We start from the raw sequence: 21,429 nt of genomic DNA, 5'->3' as shown, positions 1-21,429 counted from the left end.
ACATGAAGATTTAAGGGTTGTGAGTTAATTTTGTCCGTCAGTCTATTTCTATTGTTTACTTAGCTTGTAAAGTAGGTGATAAATTCTGAACGATGATTTAATGTGGTCATTGACCTTTAATTCAAGCGGAAATAAACTAATAAACTTGATTATGGTGCCCAAACCCAATTTCAAGTTCCAAGTTTTTATCTTGTATTTCCTTGTGAAATTAACAGACGGAATGGTCTAATTTGTTTGAGGCGGGAAACAACTTGAATGATTTACCCTTTATAATTATATCCCGGGCTCCCATTTTCAGGCACATTTGGTTTGTAGTAAAACAGTAGAATAAGCACAAGGGAAAAAATAGAAATTTACATAGAAACATGTTTAATGGGCGAATTTCAAATACTACATACCAATTGCTAAATGTGTAACAATAAAATACAGAGTAAAACGTATAAATACATTTTTATGAAATAATAATTCGTCTTTGGAGTAGGTCCGCTAAAGCAACCTAAGGCTTAGTTGATCCACCCCTCGTAATACCGGCGGGTTTAATTTTTAATTTAAAGAGAAACCCAACCTCAAATCACGGGCCAATGAACACCGCCCTAAATATCCGGCTGTGAAACACCGACTTTATCAAGCTGTCAGAGAAATAATCTCACCGGCCTGAGACCCTGATCGGAGTTCGACAGTTGTGATTTAATCATCCTTAAGGATTATAGACGGGTACATTCTAGGTATAGGACAACTTTATAATAAGACTGTCCTGAGTCACGCTACCCCTTGTTTCCGTTGAGGACCCCTCTGACAATAAAGACGGCAAATCTTCATCCGGCTAGTATTTATCTTTCGAACAAGCTAATCCAACTTGTGCAATCAACGATTTTTACATTAGCGATCCTCAAGGGAAATGATTAATAAGTCATATTTGTCATATCAGTTTAGGGTTTTGTCACAACACGTTACTTGTGAGTTTTCGTCCACTAATTCGAAAGATTCGCCTTCACGACTGTTGGATTGAATCGTATATGAAACATCGAATATGACAAGGACATTTAACTGGTTGCTTGTTAGCTCTTCTAGAATACATCTTGGCAGGAAAACGTTTTCCTCCCCTGTTCTTTTCTTATTTATTTTTTCCCGACGATCTGACATTTACGTAAGCAGTATAACAGGTTAATAAGTTAGGCTCCATAAGTCAACTACTGACAAATCATTTCAACCTCCAATGCGTGCAAGCTTTTATCCTAGATCCACTCACACTCTCCCACTTAAAAACATTCTTAATCGATATTCCGCCAGGCTATGTATCGCAATATGCCTAAAATGAGGGGGGAATCTAATATCTATGTACAATAAAAAAAAAAACCTGTTCCCTCTGAAAATCCTGCCAGGGAAACTGCCGTGAACAAAGTAGAAGTACAATTCTCACCTACACGCTCCCTACATGGAGCCATGCATGACACCCTTCAATAAAGTGTGCCACTTCGATATTCCTCCTATCACCCATTACACGTTTTATATAAGGACTCGAATTGAAATTTTGTGCAGAACACAGTATTACACAATCAGCCCTCTTACACTACATATAAATAAATACATTCAATTTTAGTATATATAAAAGGGGACACAAAAAAGCTACCTAAACAGGACTTTATTCAATAAAACACCATTTTCGACCAAAAATCCTATACAGCACCTTGATACTTTCTGCCGTGCTCAAGTAAAATTTTCATCGACAGCCCCTTGTAGAGCAAGAATTTCCTTAAAGTCAAAGAACGACATCCTTCAATTAAGTAGAATACATCAATTATATTCCTCCAAACCGTTTACAGATACTATCTAATTAATCTAATTGACGTTCTATGAGATACTGAATATGTCACAATCAGCCTATTACTGTACATTCACGCTAATAAATACATCCAGATGAATATAAATGAAAAGGAACACAAAACATGCTATCTAACAAGAACTATTACAATATCGATATTTAACTATATCACGATATATGCAAAACCTAAAACAAAATTAGATATCTTCCACGGACTACATGCCCAAATAATCGCTGCCGTGCAATTCCTATCTATTCTGTACGGAGCTAGGGAAAGACACTCTTCAAATAAATGGGACACATCGATATCCGTCGATTATCCTTTACACATACCAGCTAAGTAGCTTAATTTAGGTATTTCAATAGGCCACAATCAACCAACTTACATTACACTTCACGCTAATTCAATTTTAATGTGTTTAAGAGGGAACACAAAACACGCTCTTAGAAGTACTATATACAATAACATAACTCTGTTCCCTGCGTAAATACCTCAATATTTGGAGCACTTTATAGTCATCCATCAGCCCTCTCAAACCAAAATTTTCACACTACCAAATATATTCAGTCTATACATACGCAAAAGCTATAACAAAATGAGGTCTACATCAATATTAAATAAAATAAAATCTCCCAGTTTCTTCCAAAAATCTTAACAGGGGACCTAAGTATGTGCTTCCTGCTGCTCAAGTTCAATTTATCATCTACATCTTTCTATATGGAAGCAAGGAATGACACCATTTTATTAAGTGGGACAAATCGATATTCTCCCATTCACCTTTTACACGTACCATATAACAAATATATACGAGTTTTTGTGGTTTACTCAATATTCTACAATCAGCCCTCTCAGGCTAAATATTCACACTAATAAATACATTCAATATCCACATAAATTCCATTAATTAAGGTTTTAAGTTGAGGTAAAAAGTCAGTGTCACGAGCGGGATTCGATTCGGGATCCCGCTTGTGACACTGACTTTTTTATCTCAACTTAAAACCTTAATTAATTAAATTGTATTAATTGGTCAAGCGGACCACGAAAAATAGTGAATTTAATGAATTAAAATGACGTATACTTCACTAAAGCTCTCCGAGGCCATTTCATTTGTCGCCGAGAATCAAATAGATTACACGACATTAGAAAAATGGCAAAAAGGAGGGGAAATTCAAAAGGTGGGGTTGAGATGGGAAGTTAGTGCCCGAGTGGAACGAAGTCACGATAGCTCAAGTGGTAGAGTAGCGGCGTATCAAGCCGAAGGTCGTGGGTTCGAATCCCGCTCGTGACACTGACTTTTTTATCCCAACTTAAAACCTTAATTAATTGAATTGTATTAATTGGTCAAGCGGACCACGAAAAATAGTGAATCCACATAAATAAAAGGTAACACAAAATAACTATCTAACAAGAACTATATACAATAAAACAACCTTGTTTTTTTTTCACAAAAAAAAAATGCATCGATATTCCTCCATTGGCTCTTTCACACTGGACATTCACGTTAGTAAATACATTCACTTTTAATACACAAAAACGCTTTAACAAAGTGAGATATCTACTATGGAGTATATACCCAAATACTCGCTGCCGTGTTCAAACACAATTGTCACCTAAACAGGTAAGGAATGACACCTTATAATTAAACGGGACAATCGATATCCATCAATCATCCTTACATATACTAACTAACTAACTTAATTGACGTATGTTAATATCCCACAATCATCCCTGTCACACTACCCCTTCACGTTAATAAATACATTCCCTGTTAATATATACAAAAGTTTTAAGGAAATGAGATGTCTTCCTATACCCAAATACTCGCTGCAGTGCTCAAACACAATTTTCACCTAAACACACCCTACCAATCATCCTTACATATAGTAATTAACTAACTTAATTGACATATTTCAATATCCCACATTCAGCCCTGTCAAACTACACATTCACGTTAATAAATTCATTCACTGTCAATACACACAAAAGTTTTAACGAAATGGGATATCTACCTATACCCAAATACTCGCTGCCATACTCAAACACAGTTTTCTCCTAAACACTCCCTATATGGTTCTAAGGAACGACACCTTATAATTAAACGCGACAATCGATATCCATCAATCATCCTTAGATATGTTAATTAACTAACTTAATTGAAGTATTAAATTCACTAGTTTTCGTGGTTCGCTTGACCAATTAATATCTTTCAATTAATTAAGGTTTTTAGTTGAGATAAAAAAGTCAGGGTCACAAGCGGGAATCGAACCCACGATCATCGGTTAGATACGCCGCTGCTCTACCACTTGAGCTATCGCGACCTCGATCCACTCGGACACTAATTTTCCATCTCAACCCCACCTTTTAGATTTTCCCTCCTTTTTGCCATTTTGCAAATGTCGTGTAATCTATATGATTCTCGACGAAAAATGAAATGGCCACGGAGAGCTTTCGTGAAGGTATACTTCATTTTTACTTATTAAATTCACTAGTTTTCGCGGACCGCTTGAACAGTTAATCTCTTTCAATTAATTAAGGCTTTTAGTTGAGATAAAAAATCAATGTCACAAGCGGGATTCGAAGTGTCGATTAGTGTCCGAGTGGATCGAGTTCACGATAGCTCAGTTGGTAGAGCAGCGACGTATCTAGCCGAAGATCGTGGGTTCGAATCCCGCTCGTGATACTGACTTTTTAATCTTAACAAAAAACTTGAATTAATTAATTGACGTATTTCAATATTCCACAAACAACCCTCTCACACTACTCATGCACGTTAATAAATACATTCACTGTTAATATATACAAAAGTTTGAACGAAATGAGATATCTACCTATTCCCAAAAACTCGCTGCAGTGCTCAAACACAGTGTTTTCATCTAAACACACCCTATCAATCATCCTTACATATACTAACTATTTTAATTTACGTATTTCAATATCCCACAATCGGCCCTCTCGCACTACACATTCACATTAATAAATACATCTTCACGAAACATGTAGCACAAAATACACCTATGACCAGCCTGCCGTTCTCAAGCCTCAGGTGGCATTTACCCTCCCTTTCTATATAGAACCAAAAAATGACACCCTTCAGTTACGCGGGGCACCCAAGTAATCTTTGTATCCATGCCGCATACATATGCGGGCACTGATCTCAAACGTAAGAGTCCTTTGACAACCTCGCATGGCCAGTTCTCAGTCTTATGTATTTATTTCCTCCGTGCCATGTTGATAGGTGTAATTGCAAGTGATTGTATCCATTATCGGATATATTTATACCTAGAATTTATAAATTTAATTAATGTCAATATTGCATTTACACATTATCGCAAGTTGTGCCTTTGTAATTCTTCTTTTGCCCCCTTTGTCGAGAAAGGGAATAAAGTGCGGAACTAGACTCGACCTCGTTCAATAGGCATCTGATACTGGCTCCAAGGGACTAATAGGCCATTGGTAAAGGCTTTATTTGTGATATAAGACTAAGGTTCGTTGTTTTTATCCCTTTAGAGTTCCGATAAACTCACCTGATTTTTTCGCCGGGTCCTAACTTTCATCTGGGTCGGATCAACGTCCAGTCAACTCAGTTTCGCAAACTTTCTTGCTCTCAAGCTTTTTAGTATCGTCGATAAACTCGAGATTAATTGGCTGTTAGTATCGTCGGGCTGTCCTTTCCAGAAAACTTTCTCTTTTTCTAACATAAAAGGAAAAGTTTGGGGAAGGATCGGCTAAATTTTATTACGTTTGTACTTTTCCTTAGGCCCGTTCTCGAATAACTTTTTTTATCGGTGTCCTGTCTTTACATTCTAACATCCTTACTTATAATTAGACAAAGATTATCACAGTTCGTGTGCAAGGGTAGAGAGACCTAGGAGGATCCACCCTCTAACGAAAATATTTTTTTGTAAAATTTAACGCTAGCGCAAACAATAATAAACAGAAATTGGAAAGAACGTTTAGGTTTGTTTTAGGTTTAACCCGTTTAGGGAATAATCGTCCCTCGAGTAGTAATGACTGTTGACAAAATATTTATCGCGATTTCTTAAAAGATTAAAGGCGAATCAATCGACTTTTTCTTATTTAGTGACGTCGATTACAATTGTTACTCGGGGAAATTGATCGATGGACAAAATCTCGCTCTTGTACATAATACATGCATATTTCGTATTTAAACGACGGTATTTGAAAGAAAACAACCAAGAACATTACACGTTTAACCCTTTAAGCTACCACAACATGTACCTATTCTCTTGTTTAACAATGGATTCGTTGTTACTGTGACGTTTTGAACCCCATGTCACGTCAAATGTAAAGCCCGGATTTCTTCTACCAGTTTACATTTAACATGACGGGACATTTACAAATCGTGTATTGCATCGTTTTTCTGTGTTCATGCACATTGACACTACGGACGGCAGTGGACACAGGATAAAAGAAACCACTCAATATGATGGATTAAGGGGCGAGGAGGTCTCTAAGTCATCGGTCGGATGGAAAAGTGCATGGAGCTTGGACAGAAGGGTTAGGATGGATCAAAAGCTTTGTGTGGAATTTTGGACAAAAATAATGTTGAGGACAAAAGTTCCGTCTATTGCCCATTTGTGTTGAAATCCATGAGGATCTTTGTCAGCACCGATGTTCGTGATCATATTCGAGGACCTTCAGCGGAATATATTTTACATGCATAGACTTGTACTTCTCCAGAACAGGTAAGGTTCTGCTCCCTGCTTCACACCTGCCTTGAAATAATGGCTTAGCGTTCACCCGTAGAAGGACAGAGAAGGACTCCGCCCTTCGGCTCTACTGATCTGAGGAGACGCACGTTATCATCCTGTTTACAGTGTTGCGTTAAACTGCGGCATTTGGTTGCACAAATGACCAAAATAAATTAACTTAAAAGATAATAAAACAAAGCGAAACAATATTGTAATAAAATAATGATAAATTGAGAAATAAGATTTATCAAGAGTACAAAAAGCCACTCACCTCCGTGGATGATTAAATATGCATGGACTTGTCACATTCTCTGGCGAGCGTGGTGGTGCAATGTTGGCTTAGAAGTGTCCAAGGAACAAATCCATACATGTGCCTCGTTTTGGGTTTTAAGGAAATAAGGCTTCAGCCATCCACCGGAAAGATAAAGCTAACAATAAGATGCAAATTGTTTTCAAACCACGGCCACCACGAGTCCGACCTCATTCAGCAGAGCCGCTTAGATTCACTCCCGTTCAGACTTAATTTGTAAGGTCGAACTGATTCTCCTCCCTGTAATCCAACAGGAATCCCTCCTGTTTAGATCGGTTGCATTTTTTTCCAAAATTTCCAAATAAACTTAAATACCAAAAAAATGTGAAAGAGGGAGAAACCCCTCCGTTATGAATGACACTATTTGCTGTCACACTCACAGATCTGGTAAGCAAGAAGGTGCCAGGGAAGGGGTTTTCGCTCCTGGAACCAAATATTCAGAACCCATCGGAAAATACACCATACGTTCCAGGCCGAAGTCCATGCAATCGAGAGATGAACCCAATTTAGTCTGAACAAACAGTACAATATAGCAAGAATGTCAGATAGCCAAGTAGCCATCAAAGCATTATGTTCAAACATCATTAGCTCAAATATGGTAGTTAATAGCAAAACTAAACTAAACAGATTACATTTGCAAATAAGGTCACTCTCTGCTGGGTCCGCGGACATGTGGGACTAGAAGAAAAAGGCACCTTTGAAAGAAAGGGGCTACTATACTGCGGCAGAGTAAATCACATTATCAATGAGTAATTTAGTGAAAAGAACAAAATGAAAATGAGGAAACAGTGCAATTCCCTCAATAAACCCAAACAGTCCAAGAAATTTCTAGCAAGTTTTGGAAGGAAAGAGGTAATAGAATGCATTAAAGAAAGCTGGAATAAACTAGCAGGATTCTTAACATGAATGGGAATTTAAAGAAAACCAAAACAGAATGTGCAGATTCTGCAAAGAAGCAGGGGAAAAACCAACTCGCCAACTAACAAACTTTACCGCAAGAGGACGTTTTTTGAGATGTAAAATGTAACCGAAGAAGAAATGTACCAACTGAGACCGGGGCTACTAATCAAGTTCCTTGATGAACTAGGACAGCGAGATATAAGTGTAGGCCGAGGATACAATAGATTGTAAAAGGCGCTGTACATGACACACCCCGACTAAAACCATCAACATCTCCAGACCCGTTGCCTGAGGGGGTACAGGTTCAGTACCCAGGAAGTCAGTGCCAAAATACTGGAGGAAGCGGAGGGATAAGGGAAAGGTAAGGAGCGGGTAGGGCACTGTGAGGTTAGTGACTAAGTAAGGAATTTTGTAAATTTTTCTAAGGGCTTTTGCTTGAAAAGATTGGATGGCTTGGTAGAACCCCATAATTCCGCTGGGTATGTCCAAAGTGGTCGCAGAAATGTCTTGTATAAAGTTAATTGAGTTTTGACGGTCAAGACAGTCATTTCCGTTCGAAAACCTAGTTGCGTTTGCTTGATCGTTTATGCTACTTAGGAAAAACAAGCTACTAACTCAGCTCTTTTGACTGTCAGTTTGAAATAAAAAACGATTATCTTAGTTAACCAGTTTTCTTTTTTGTGACGTCTCGTCATCCCAGGAATCCGATTGGTTGAGACCCGTTGTGACGTCAAAAAGACGGTAACCAGTTAACTAAGTCAGTGGTTTTTTTTAAATTTAACTGTCAGTCTAAGGAGCTGAGTTAGTAGTTTCTGGGGTAGCAGAAATGATCTGTGAGCCTTAAAATGACATCTAATTATGTTTTAAATTATTGATTACTTGATTTGAAGTGTTTAAGTAAATTGTTTGACTTCTTCCCCTCACTTTCAATTTTTATTTTAACCCTATTTTGTTTCCGGTATTGTCTTCACTTAATGATTTCAGTTTAAGTTAAAAAAGGAATGTATGTTTTTTAAACAAAGTTTAGTAGCCTTAGTATAAGAACATTAGCTGATAATTAAAGCTTAACAAAACTTAAGTAGGGAAACATCTGAATTTACACGTGATATGTAGGATCTGTAGGTATTTCATATACAGACAACTATTTGCTACCAGATGATTAAAAAACCTCTTTAGAGGACACCTTGCAAAAGCAGATAAAAGTAGTGAGATTATAACTGTACCTGAGTAAGTTGTTTCACTTAATTACCTCTCAAAATTCATCTTCGTGCCAGTGATTAAATTCCTCTTCTGTAACCAAAGGGCTTTAACTATTTCCGTCCTGAAAGTTCAGCCTCATAAAAGGACAGGAATAAATTCGAAAGAGAGAGGGCGGGTCTCATTCTCTCATCGAGGTCATTCAAATGGAAGTAGAACTCCTCATTCAGTTTTCAGGCAGACTGACGTGAAAATCGCCCCCTTTCGTTGACACGCAGCTGGATGACATTTTCACGGTGTACTGATGCCGGGAATTTTTACGAATGGAAAACACTGTAATAGGTCAAGTTGAGCTACATATAGTATCGAGATAATCAATCACCTGACCACAGTTTTATCAAATCCAATACTTCCCGGCGTCAACATTTTAAGTCCCTCACCTTAAAAGTTTTATAATTTCCAGTCAACTATCTAAATACACGTTAATATTATAAGGAAAGATGTCTGCAAATATAATACATATAATCTTTTTATAAGAAAACCTCCATAAATCGTGTTAAACCTGACAATATTATAAAATGTTGATTATGGTTTTTCCCTTGTAACGGAAGATCCATGTCGTGTAAATATCAGAAAGAACAAGGAAATCTGCAAGTTCTGACGTACACCATACGATAAAATATAAAATTGACAGACTAAAATATACAGGAAATTTCTTGTCAACGGAACTGAGGCAAATCACTACTTTTCAAGGCGTACCTCAAACATCCAACATTCTCCCAGAGAACAATCCGTTATTCAAATTGATTTTCGTTTCTAATTGCATAATTTGATCTATTGAAATTATTTGTTTTAGGCGTGGGTGGTGAAGTTAATCAATTGACAGGAAGGAGCACGGTAAGAAAATGTTTAATCAGTATTTCACAAATATATATTTATATATTTTTCTAAGAGCTGTATATATATATACACACACACACACAAATAAAACATGAAATGTAAGAGAATGAAATGGTGAGATTGAATTCTAGAGGGCCAAGTGTGGAAAGGGGTGGCTCAGGTAGGGGAGTGGTAGGTCCGCAAATCAATTCACTCTTATCTCCGTATCTCTTGTCTCAATTAGGCAACTTGTTGATGCCGTAATACTGTTTGGTTGAAAATTGGGAAAAAATTACCTTCTCCCAAGTCTTACGAGCCTTTTTGACAGTCCCCCTGTAAAAACGTTTGGAATTCGGATAATTTCACTGTCATTCCTTACCGCTAGCATCTCTTAGCTTTCCGCCTTTACCCCTTGACAATCTTTCATCCTACTTGTTTTCCTTATCCCTCCCCCTAATCCTTTTCATCCTTCCGCGAATTCACATAGAAAGAGAGTAACCCGCCGCAAAATGTAGTACAATTTTGATTTATTTTGCAACGCTTTTTTCCCTTCTTCCCCCCTTTCCAGTTTGAAATACAACTCTCTTGCTACCCGGCCCTCATATTTAATTAATTTTTTTCTCACCGCACCTGTTTATAAAGTCCACTAAATTATCCGGAGCCAAAATGAACCGGCCCTCGCTCCCACCCCAACGTCGACGAATTGCCCATATTAATTACTTTCTGATGGATTTTTTTTGCTCCAGCAAATAATATTACATTGATACAACATGCTCAGACTCTGATTATAAACGCATTAGTACATTTTAAAATAAATAAAAAAACAGTAGAGAGAGTGAGAAGGGGTGCGAGAGAGGAGAGGCGAGAAGAGAGAAAGTTAGTAAAAGAGAGAGTGAAAGACAGTTAGAAAAAGAGGGAGAGAGAAAATGAAAGGGAATCAGAAAAAAGAGGAGAAGAGAGAAGTGAGATGGAGGGAGGGGAGAGAGAATAAGAGAAAGAGAGAGTGAAAAACAGTTACAAAAAGAGAGAGTGAGAGTGAGAGACTAAGAGAGATTGAAAAGAGAGAAGAGAGAGAGAGAGTGAAATACAGTACGACAAAGAGAGATAGAGAGAGTGAATGAAAGGGAGAGAGAGAGAGAGAGAGAGAGAGAGAGAGAGAGAGAGAGAGAATGAGAGAGAGTAAAAAATAAGAGAGAGAGAGAAAGAGAAAGAAAGAGAGAACGAGAGAGTAAGAGAAAGAGAGAGAGGGAGAGCTTTAAAAAGGTGTTTAAAACGGACATTGGTTTTCTCAAAAACAAGTTTTTTGGCCTAGTTTCCTGCGTTTTTTGTGACGACTTTTACAATTTAATCTCATTTAATCCAGCCCAAAAATATCTATTTTTTGTTTGCTATAAAAATTCATATTTAACGACTTTAAACGGTGCTTAAAACAGATCCAAATTGGTTTTTTTCGAAAGACATTTTTTTTGGCCAACTTTACCGTAAAGTTTTTGTAATTTTTATCTATTCAATCGAATTTTAATCCAGAAAAAATATCTACTTTTTGTTGGAGTGAAAATTCCTATTTAATGGTTTTAAAGTGTGCTTAAAAAGAAACCGAATTTTGTTTTCTTGAAAGCAAGTATATTGGCCTACTTTACTTGACGTATTTTCTAAGTTTTTATGTATTCATCACTCCTGATCCAGCTCAAAAATCTGGCCCACTTGGCCCAACCGTCTTCTTTAAAGTCGGCTGACACAATTAAAAATTGCCATATCTTACAGTAATTTTGGTATTTTCAATTTTTATTTTAGTGTTCAAATCAGCTACTTTCTTCTCACGACCGCAGTTCAAATGAATTGCCAATTTATTAATTTAATTAATGTTTTATTTATTTAATTAGTGTTAATTAATGTGTTTTATTAATTTAATTAATTGATTAATTAATAGCCAAAGAATAATGCTATATTCTTTCCAATATAAATACTCGATTTTCAGCCATTGGGCCATCTGACACTACACATTCAGGGCAATAAATGCGTTTTAAAAGGGAACATAGATCGTATTACATACCAATGCCTATATACAATAAAACAGCTCTGCTTCTTTCAAAACTCGGAACACAGGACCTAAATACTCGCTGCCCTGCTTAAATTCTCACATACACGCTTCTTATATAGAGCCAAGAAAAACTTCCTTCAAATAAGTGGGATAGTTAATATTCCTCCATCTCCTTTCATAAATACTATCTAATCTAATTGAGGTCCTATTAGCACTGAATATTTCACAATCAGCCCACACACACTGAACATTCACGCTGATAAATACATTCAAGTTCAATGTACATAAAAAGAAACGGAAAGAAGCTCTAGCAAGTACTGTATACAATAACATAACTTTCTTTCTCTACAAATCACATTTGAAGAACTCGACATTCGTCTACCAGCCCTCCCAAACGAAAAATTCACACTACATCACTCACCACATACACAAAAACAATACAAAATGAGATATACCAAAGATTATATACTCAAATACTCGCTGCCTTGCTCAAGCACACTTCTCACCTACACGCTCCTTATATGAAGCCAAATCAGACACCCATTAATTAGTTTGCCACATCGATACTCTTCCATACACGGACACATTATATAAGTAATCTAATTGACATTCGATGGAGTACTCAAACTTCCGCTTGGTCTCGCACTACACATTCACGCTAATAAATACACCTCACGAAACATTTAACACAAAATATAAAGCATGGCCGATTGCCTTGCTCAAGCACATTTTCCGGTGAGATTCCTTGTCCCTCTTTATATGGAGCTTATACTGTGAAAGTCGCTATTTGGAAGACTAAGGCAGAAACCGAATAAGCGACATTCAACCCCCATAGAATAGAAAAATTCATCCATTTTCGATTGGTTTCACTAGCAATGGCGCCTAACACAGAAATGCAAGGAACATAAAGTAGTACAAAGGTAAGATAGCTAAAAGCAGACAATTTCGATCCGAAAGGTGCAGCCATAGCCCCCATTGTACTGCTATCCATATAACCATCATCTTTACTAGCTTCATCAAAACAAAATGGTTGGTTTGTCATATGTCACACCTCTTTCTTAGTGTTTATGAAATGACACATATTTTTGAACCCTACCGTTAATTTTTTAAATTGACGATGCACCGGCACCGCCTTGTATCATTGGTCGTATTATTAGGTTTTCTAAAAGCTTTAGGGTATGATTAATTGGAGATCGTGAGTTGCGGTCTGGTGTTATGTAGGTTTTAGAAAAACATTTTCTTTATCGTGCCAACGTTTCGATCTTTATTGAGATCACCTTCAGGGCTCGAAGTGTTTGTTTTCTGTTTAGATGTGTCATTCTTGTGTATCGTGTCAGTGACTGGCACTCTCAACACGACTCACAGGAATGACACATCTACACAGAAAACAAACACTTTGAGCCCTGAAGATGATCTCAATAAAGATCGAAACGTTGGCACGATAAAGAAAATGTTTTTCTAAAATCTACGTCACACCAGACCGCACCTCACGATCACCAAATAATCATTTCGAAAAACGATGTTCAGAAATAATTAATAGAAACGGTAACTAAACACCACATATTTCTACACGAAAAGAGCTTTAGGGTATCTCGAAAATAAGCACTGAGAACGTTGAATGAATGATGTGGGATGCATCGAGCAGCCTTTTTCTACATGCCGGACACATTCGTATGTCCTATTCTTAGTCTTCATCGATTCAGATCTGCCTCTTTTTATGTTAATTAACCAATCATATCATTTACATTGCTGAGTTAATAATTGGGATGAAAATCTTTTTTCCTCCTTCAAAATCAAACAGATCGTAAATCTTAGAAACAGGTCCAATTTCCAAACTTCCGACACGTTTTACGCAAATTGAAGAAACAGCAATTATCGATTTGTATTTGAATGGATTCCAAGTCAGTTTGAATGCAAAACAAGCACGATATCGATTAGTTTTTCACCCATTCTAATACGAGGACCGATTTGTAACCGGGAAAACTGAAATTGGAAAATAGAAAGAATGCAAAAGAAGGAATGCAAGGAACGAGAAAAACGTCCGGGAAAAACCGACAATGTAAAATAGCAGTGTTTTTCGTGAACTTCTATTGTCCTTAAAGGGACTTTTCGGAATGTTCACCACCTTGAAGAAACAAGTAAGACTTACAAAGTAATTAACTTAAACGTTAGAAAACTAATAGTGTCAACTGTTGTCTAACAAGGTAATAGCTTCAAACTCCTTTAACGGTTAAAATACCGTCTTCTTACTTTTCCAGACACGAACGCATTCCGCAAAATACTTTTTTAATAAATCAGCTCGACTAAATGGAAAGACGAGGCCGGAATGGCAACATTGCTCGGGCCGCTCGTGCCTTGTTATAATTGCTTTTGTTTAGGAAAAATCAGTGTTTCAAATTAACGAAGTCAGCTTTTGTTATCCTGTTCCGGTGGAAATCCTATCCATTGAGGGCCCTTATGTATTTTCAAAAACCATCTTTACTACTTTCAATGTCTTAATACTTGTTGAAAATATGTATTTTTCTTTAAGGAAACGTTGCTTCTAAAATATTTGCATTTATTTAAAATACTTCGCAAAAAAGTAAAATAGAACACGTTTTTTTGACAGATAATGTATATTTATACCTTTAACAGTAGAGTGACAATATTGACAACGGTTGCACACTGTCTGTCAAGACCAATTTTATCAACAGACGATCGGAAAATTCGTTAGCAGAACAATTTTTCTTGACGGAAAAGAAAAATGACAATACAAAAATTAGATAATCACGTCCCCTCCAGTGATAGATTTGTCCAAAATATAAATGTCTACATCATTCAGAACTGATCCTAATCAGCCGTGACATTAGGGTCATAACATTGCCTAATTAGAAAGAGAAATTAGTAGTACAAATTGTTTAATCTACAGTGGCTACTGTTTATCATTTGTTTATTTTAAATGTTTATGTTCTAAAATAACGTATTCCATGTTGATATTTATACATTTATCTACATATTAAACATTGATCCATTGGACTATAGACATTCATTATAGACATTAAATGTTTGTTTTTTCGCTGATACGAGGATGAAAAATATTAGACACGTTTCCATACATTCTTCCCAATGGAGCAAATAATTTATACATTTTTTGTTAATACGAATTTCTGCCATTGTTGTGCATATATTTCAAGACATCAGCTTATTTGATTTTATTACTTACAAAAATGTAACAATAAGGAGGAATATAATTAATTATTACAAATGCATAAAAAAACACAAAAACTCAAAACTGCTCCTTGTAAAGTAGACCGAAAAAATTTGTCTTTGAGAAAGACAACTCCGATCTGTAATGAGAGCCCTTTCAAACGAACCATCAAATACTGTTAATAGTTTACTGTCAATATTTGTGAATTTTTTTTTACTTTTTATATATATTTAATCTCATTTCATCCAGCCCAAAAATATCTATTTTTTGTTTGCTATAAAAAATCATATTTAAGAGCTTTAAGAAGTGCTTAAAACGGATCGACGGATGTTTTCTCAAAAGCAAATTTTTTGATTGCTAACATTTTTGAGTTTTTATGTCTTACTCTCATTTAATCCAGCCCAAAAATATCTATTTTTTGTTTGCTATAAAAATTCATATTTAAGAGCTTTAAGAAGTGCTTAAAAGGGATCGACATTGGTTTTCTCAAAAGTAAATTTTTTGGTCTATTTTATTGCTAACATTTTTGAGTTTTTATGTCTTACTCTCATTTAATCCAGCCCAAAAATATCTATTTTTTGTTTGCTATAAAAATTCATATTTAAGAGCTTTAAGAAGTGCTTAAAAGGGATCGACATTGGTTTTCTCAAAAGTAAATTTTTTGGTCTATTTTATTGCTAACATTTTTGAGTTTTTATGTCTTACTCTCATTTAATCCAAACCATAAATGTCTATTTTTGTTGCTAAAAAGTTAATGGTTTTAATGGGTGATGATATATCATAATTTCGAAATCCATGCCGAACAGAAAAAAACACATTTTAAAAAGTGCTTAAATTATCGTTATTATTATTATAATTATAGTTTTTTATTATTATGGTTCCATTTATGTTTTAGTGGTCAATTGACGAATTTTTTTTTTTTCGGCCTATTATCACCGAAAGGTTTCTTTGAAGTCGGTGATCCACTTCCGTATTCTCCCCTTTGTAATCTACGTTTTAATCAAAAACTCGTTACACAAAGAAATAAATCCTTTACAGAATCCTTTTTGCCGAAATGTTTGAGTGGCTATCCGGATTCCTTGTTTTATTATTTATTCAATACAGAATAAAAGTAAAGTTTAAGTGTAAAACTGTGCTCCGTGATATAATATTGATCTTGCAAGTATCGTCTTACACCGAAAACGTTTTCTCCCGTGGTATAAGGTTGTTATTAATTGTTGTTTTCCATGCCGAGTTTATGTACATTTTTGCCGAGGCTATATTTAAGTTGTTCCAAAAGAAATTTGTTTCTGTACGTATTTATAAGCTTTGTCTCGATTTTCGCCCCTTCCTAACCCTCTTAGTTTCTTTATATTTTCACAGCCTTCTCCAAGGAAAGGTTATTTTCGGCATTTTCCAAATTAATTCTGAAATGACACAAAGGAAAATGTAACCGGATTGACTTATATTCTGCAACGAATCGGTTACAAAGAAATATCGTGAAAACGTAGTGATACTATTTATCTAATTACTATTTATATTACTATTATTACTATACGTAATATCATTAAGCATATATAGTTGATCTATGAGATATAGCATTTTTCCATTAAATAAACTCTTTAGACTTTAAATTAACCTTTTTTTTGTAAGTTACCCCATCTTTAAAGCCACAAAGAAGCTTAAAATCATATGAAAATTAATTACATTTATTAAATTAAAAGTTATAGCTTTTTCCGTCAAATTAACATTTTTTTAATTTCACGTTAATCCCTATTATATTCAAAATAACCCTTTTATTAAAGAAACGAAAAACTTAAAAATCTTAGGAAAATTAATTACGATTATGATAAAAGTTAACGCTTTTTCCGTCAAATTAACCTCTTTTTTAAAATTTCACATTAATCCCTTTTATTTTCAAAATAAGTCTTTCATTAAAGCAATGAAAAACTTTATAATTGTGTGAAAATTAATTACAATTAAATTAAACGATAACTTTTTCCCTCAAATTAACTTTTTTTAAAATTTCAAATTAATACCTATTAATTTCAAAATAACATTTTCTTTAAAGCAATGAAAAACTTCAAAATCATGGGAAAATTAATTCCAATTAAATTAAAAGTTACAGCTTTTTCCGTCAAATTAACTTTTTTTATTTCAAATTAATCCCTACTGTTTTCAGAATAACTTTTTCATTAAAGCAAACTTTAAATCATTGGAAAATGAATTACAATTAAATGAAAGATCATAACCTTTTTCCTCGAATTAACCCATTTTAATTTCCAATTAACCTTTTGTAATTTCAGATTAATCTTTTTAATTTCAATTTATCGCTTTCTTTAAAGGAATAAAAAAACATAAAAGCCATATGAAAATTAATAAAATTTAATTAAATTTAATATCTTTTTTCCGTCAAATTAACTTATTTAATTTCAAATTCTTTCTTTATTGAAACCATAAAAACCATATGAAAATAAATTACAATTAAACTAACAGTTATATACAATTAATTTAAAAAAAAAATTCTTCTACTTATTAATTTCCATATGTCCTTCTAAGAGCTAATTATATTATATTTACAAGAAACTTCGCAAATATACAAGTGCTATTCTTTTAGATAAAAATTGACCCAATTTATTATTTGTATTATAATAGTAGTGTTGATTATATAGATCGCATTAATTATGTTGTCTCGCCATCTTGTGCAGTAGATAGAGGGGGGGCTTGTGAAGTCGTGTGAAGTTTAAGCCCAACGGGTGTACTGTGTATTTGCTTAGTTATTCTAATAAATGCGTTAAGTGTGTTAAAAACGTTCGTTTTCTTCTACAAAAGAACCCCGTACACCGATCGGTTCTGGGCCCAGGCGGGTATATGCGTTTCAATGAAGTTTAAGTTCTGTGCGTAAGTTTTTTAATAAAATTACGAGGGATCTTGATGATGAACGCTTTGCAAAATATCGAAAAATTGACCGACGAAAATTACGTATCGTGGAAATTGCAAATGCATTGTAGTACGTAATGAATTCTGGTCTTACATTTCTTGTGAGGAAGTGCAAACTGAAAGAAACTGTGTTGAATGGCGCAAAAAAGATCGAAATGCCCTTGCATTAATAATGCTTAGTGTAGGACTTGGTCAATTGAATTAGATCAAAGATGCCGATACTTCTAAAGTAGCTTACGAGTCCAAAGGACACGTTCGCAGAGTCACTCTTTACAAACAGTTCTATAGAATGAAAAAAGTCCAAACATGCCAATCAAAAAATATCCGAATGATTTTTCTAATAAGGCGGAACAACGAAAAGAAACAGGCATTAATATTCCTGAGGATTTATTATCGATCATGTTTTTTGGGTCGTTAACTGAAGTAAACGAACAAATGCCGTCACGATGAAATGAAGGGATGATATTTCCAGTGTCAATAATTTGAAAGTTAAATTAATGGAAGAAGAACCACGACAAGAAGAGAGGGCCGGACTATTAAAAACTTAAAAATACAAATATGAAACCATACATACTAAACCCGCAAAGCAGACACAGTTTACTACAAATAGAAACAGAACAAACGATACTTTTAATAGGCTACCACAGTTTAGAAGAAAATGCTACGAATGTGGGAAATTTTGACATAAGGGTTCTGACTGCTATGTAAGAAAGAAACGAGAAACAAGAAGAGGAAATGATAATGCAATGAGTGTTATAGCGTGCAATGCCGAATTTAGAAAATAAAATATGTGCTGTTTATATAGTGCTGCAACATGTGTCGTATGACGACCAACAATTCAGTGACCTCAATAAAAACGTTACATCTAATTTCAATTAATTAATCTTTTTATGTAAGGTTTTGGTTGAAATGAAAAAGCTGGTGCCACGAGCGGGATTCGAACCCACGACCTTCGGCTAAATACGCCGCTGCTCTACCACTTGAGCTATCGTGACTTCGATCCTCTCGGACACCAACTTTCTTACATAAAAAGATTAATTAATTGAAATAAGTAATTTGGTCAAAAGACCACTAAATATAATGGATTTAATAAGTAAATCGAAGTATAACTTCACTAACATCTCCCCGTGGCCACTTCTTATGTCGCAGAGAATCGAATCCTGATTACACGACATTTGAAAAATGGCAAAAAGGAGGGAAAATAGGAAAGGTTGTGGGTTGAGATGGGGAGTTGGTGTCTGAGTGGATCGAAGTGACGATAGCTCAAGTGGTAGAGCAGCGGCGTATTTAGCCGAAGATCGTGGGTTCGAATACCGCTCGTGACACTAACTTTTTCATTTCAACCAATACCTTACACAAAGATTAATTAATTGAAAGAAGTTACAACTAATGTATGTACTGCTTCGGATCATTGTATTAAATCATATGGTGATGGTATTGGCTTAAAAATAAATACAGATAATAATGTCATATTAAAAAATGCTAGTTTTGTATCGGAGTTACGTAACAATTTAATGTCAACTTCACAAGTAACGAAAAATGGCTATGAAGTAGCTTTTGGGGAAAACAAATTTGTTGAAGGATTGCAGTTATCTTTGAACAGCGCGAGTTTAAATTGTGAAATATGTGCGAAAGGAAAAATGCATCAAATTTGGTACAAAAATTCAAAAAGTTGTGAGACGGAACAATTTGGATTAATCCATTAAGATATTTGTGGCCCGATGGACATTCCACCATTAGGTGGTGCGCAATGTTTCCCGACTTTCATTGACGAATTTTCAAGAATCTTCGGACAGAGCGAGTTTAAATTGTGAAATATGTGCGAAAGGAAAAATGCATCGACTTTCGTACCAAAACTCAAAAAGTCGTGAGACGGAAAAATTTGGATTAATCCATTCAGATAATTGTGGCCCGAGATGGTGCGCAATATTTCGCGATTTTCATTGATGAATTTTCAAGATACACAGAAGACTTACTACAAGAAGTCAATAATTTTAAGAAAAGAGTTGAAAAACTACCGGATTTGTGGTTAACAGATTCAGAAGTTTTAACGCTAAAGAGTCCTCAAAGGAACTTCAAAAATTTTAGAAGATGAAAACATTTCAATGGCGTAGCTGGGCCTGCAAATCTTGCATTATTACAGGTGGCAAGATGCTTCAAGCAAAATTGCCGAAAACCCCATGGGCAGAAGTTATTAATACTGCCACATTCGTAAGAAACAAATGTGTTCCAAAAACATTGGAAAACAAAATGCCCACGACGTATGGTTTGATAAAATTCCTTACATCGGATATTTCAGAATAATCGATAGTAAAGTAATTGTCTTAAATAAATATGGAAAAGAGGAAAATTCGATGCAAAAGGTCCAGAATATATTCCTGTCGGTTACTCAAAGGAATCAAAAACATATCGTCTTTGGCGTCCGGGAACAACTGTGATTAAAGCAAGAAATGTTAATTTTTTTGAAAAAGTTAATTAGGAAGATGAAGGAATGAATATTAATTATATAATAATTAATGGCAATGATGAGAAAAACTATCTGAAAAATAGATTGAAGAAGAACAGAAAATCGAAAACGAATATTCAGAAGAGCTAGACGAATTACAATTGACAGAAGAAACTACTAATACCCGAGGGCCTCGTGGACCCAAAATACTTGCAACGGGAAAGGAAGACCCAAAAAAATTTACTGTAAAAAGAAGTGCTCACGTCAATGAACCTTAACAAAACCAATCACATCCCTTTACGTTGGAAGAATCTTTAACACGATATGAGGCAAATTTCTGACTAGATGCCTTGAAAATAGAATATGAAACATTAAAAATGGGTGAAACATGGTCACTGATCTCCTGAGAAAACAAACAATTGCTTTCCAATAGATGGGTATTTAAGATAAAACGAAAGGAAAAGGGTAAAGCTGAAGGTAAAGTTGAAAAATATAAAGCTCCTTTGGTTGCAAGAGGACACGTACAGAAAGCAGATTTAGACTAAGAAGATATTTTTGCTCCAGTAGCTTGTTAGGAAATAATAGGAACACTTCTCGCGGCAGTACTTGAAGAAGAATGGTATGTCCATCAAATGGATGTAGTGTTGGCTTATATTCGAATAGGTTTATCGGACGAAATATACATAGACCAGCCAGAAATGTTTTTTATAAGAAAGTAAAAAAGAGTCTAAGTTAAATAGCCTATTTATGGATTAAAACTGGAATAAATCAGGGCCCAAGTGATATAAAAAAATAAGTAAATTTGTAAATGAACAAGGTGGACAAAATAAAGCTGATTAACGTGTTTATGATTTTAATAATGGTCAAAGATATAGATATCAAAGATTAATGGTTATTTATGGATGATATTATCTTAGCTCCAAAATGTTTACATGAAATGAACGTTATCAAGGACAAACTTAAATCTGAATTATCAATCAAAGACAAATTACAAACATTTTAAGAATTTATATTG

General features: G+C 35.0%; 1 protein-coding gene across 4 annotated transcripts in view; it reads left to right on the top strand.

Annotated features, from left to right (window-relative positions):
- LOC106671917 (ADAMTS-like protein 1) overlaps positions 1-21,429 on the top strand; it is a 221,417-nt gene that overhangs the window by 57,946 nt on the left and 142,042 nt on the right. For all 4 annotated transcript variants that reach the window (XM_024226688.1, XM_014402897.2, XM_024226687.1 and 1 more), the window contains exon 2: positions 9,799-9,839. The gene's annotated coding sequence lies outside the window, so the exon portion shown is untranslated. The remainder of the gene's footprint in view (positions 1-9,798; positions 9,840-21,429) is intronic.

The sequence above is a fragment of the Cimex lectularius genome, unplaced genomic scaffold (genome assembly GCF_000648675.2).
Source record: "Cimex lectularius strain Harlan isolate CLEC.00 unplaced genomic scaffold, Clec_2.1 scaffold4, whole genome shotgun sequence".
NCBI lineage: Eukaryota > Metazoa > Arthropoda > Insecta > Hemiptera > Cimicidae > Cimex > Cimex lectularius.
The sequence above is the reverse complement of the archived record's forward strand: the minus strand, read 5'-3'. Positions and strand labels throughout refer to the sequence as shown.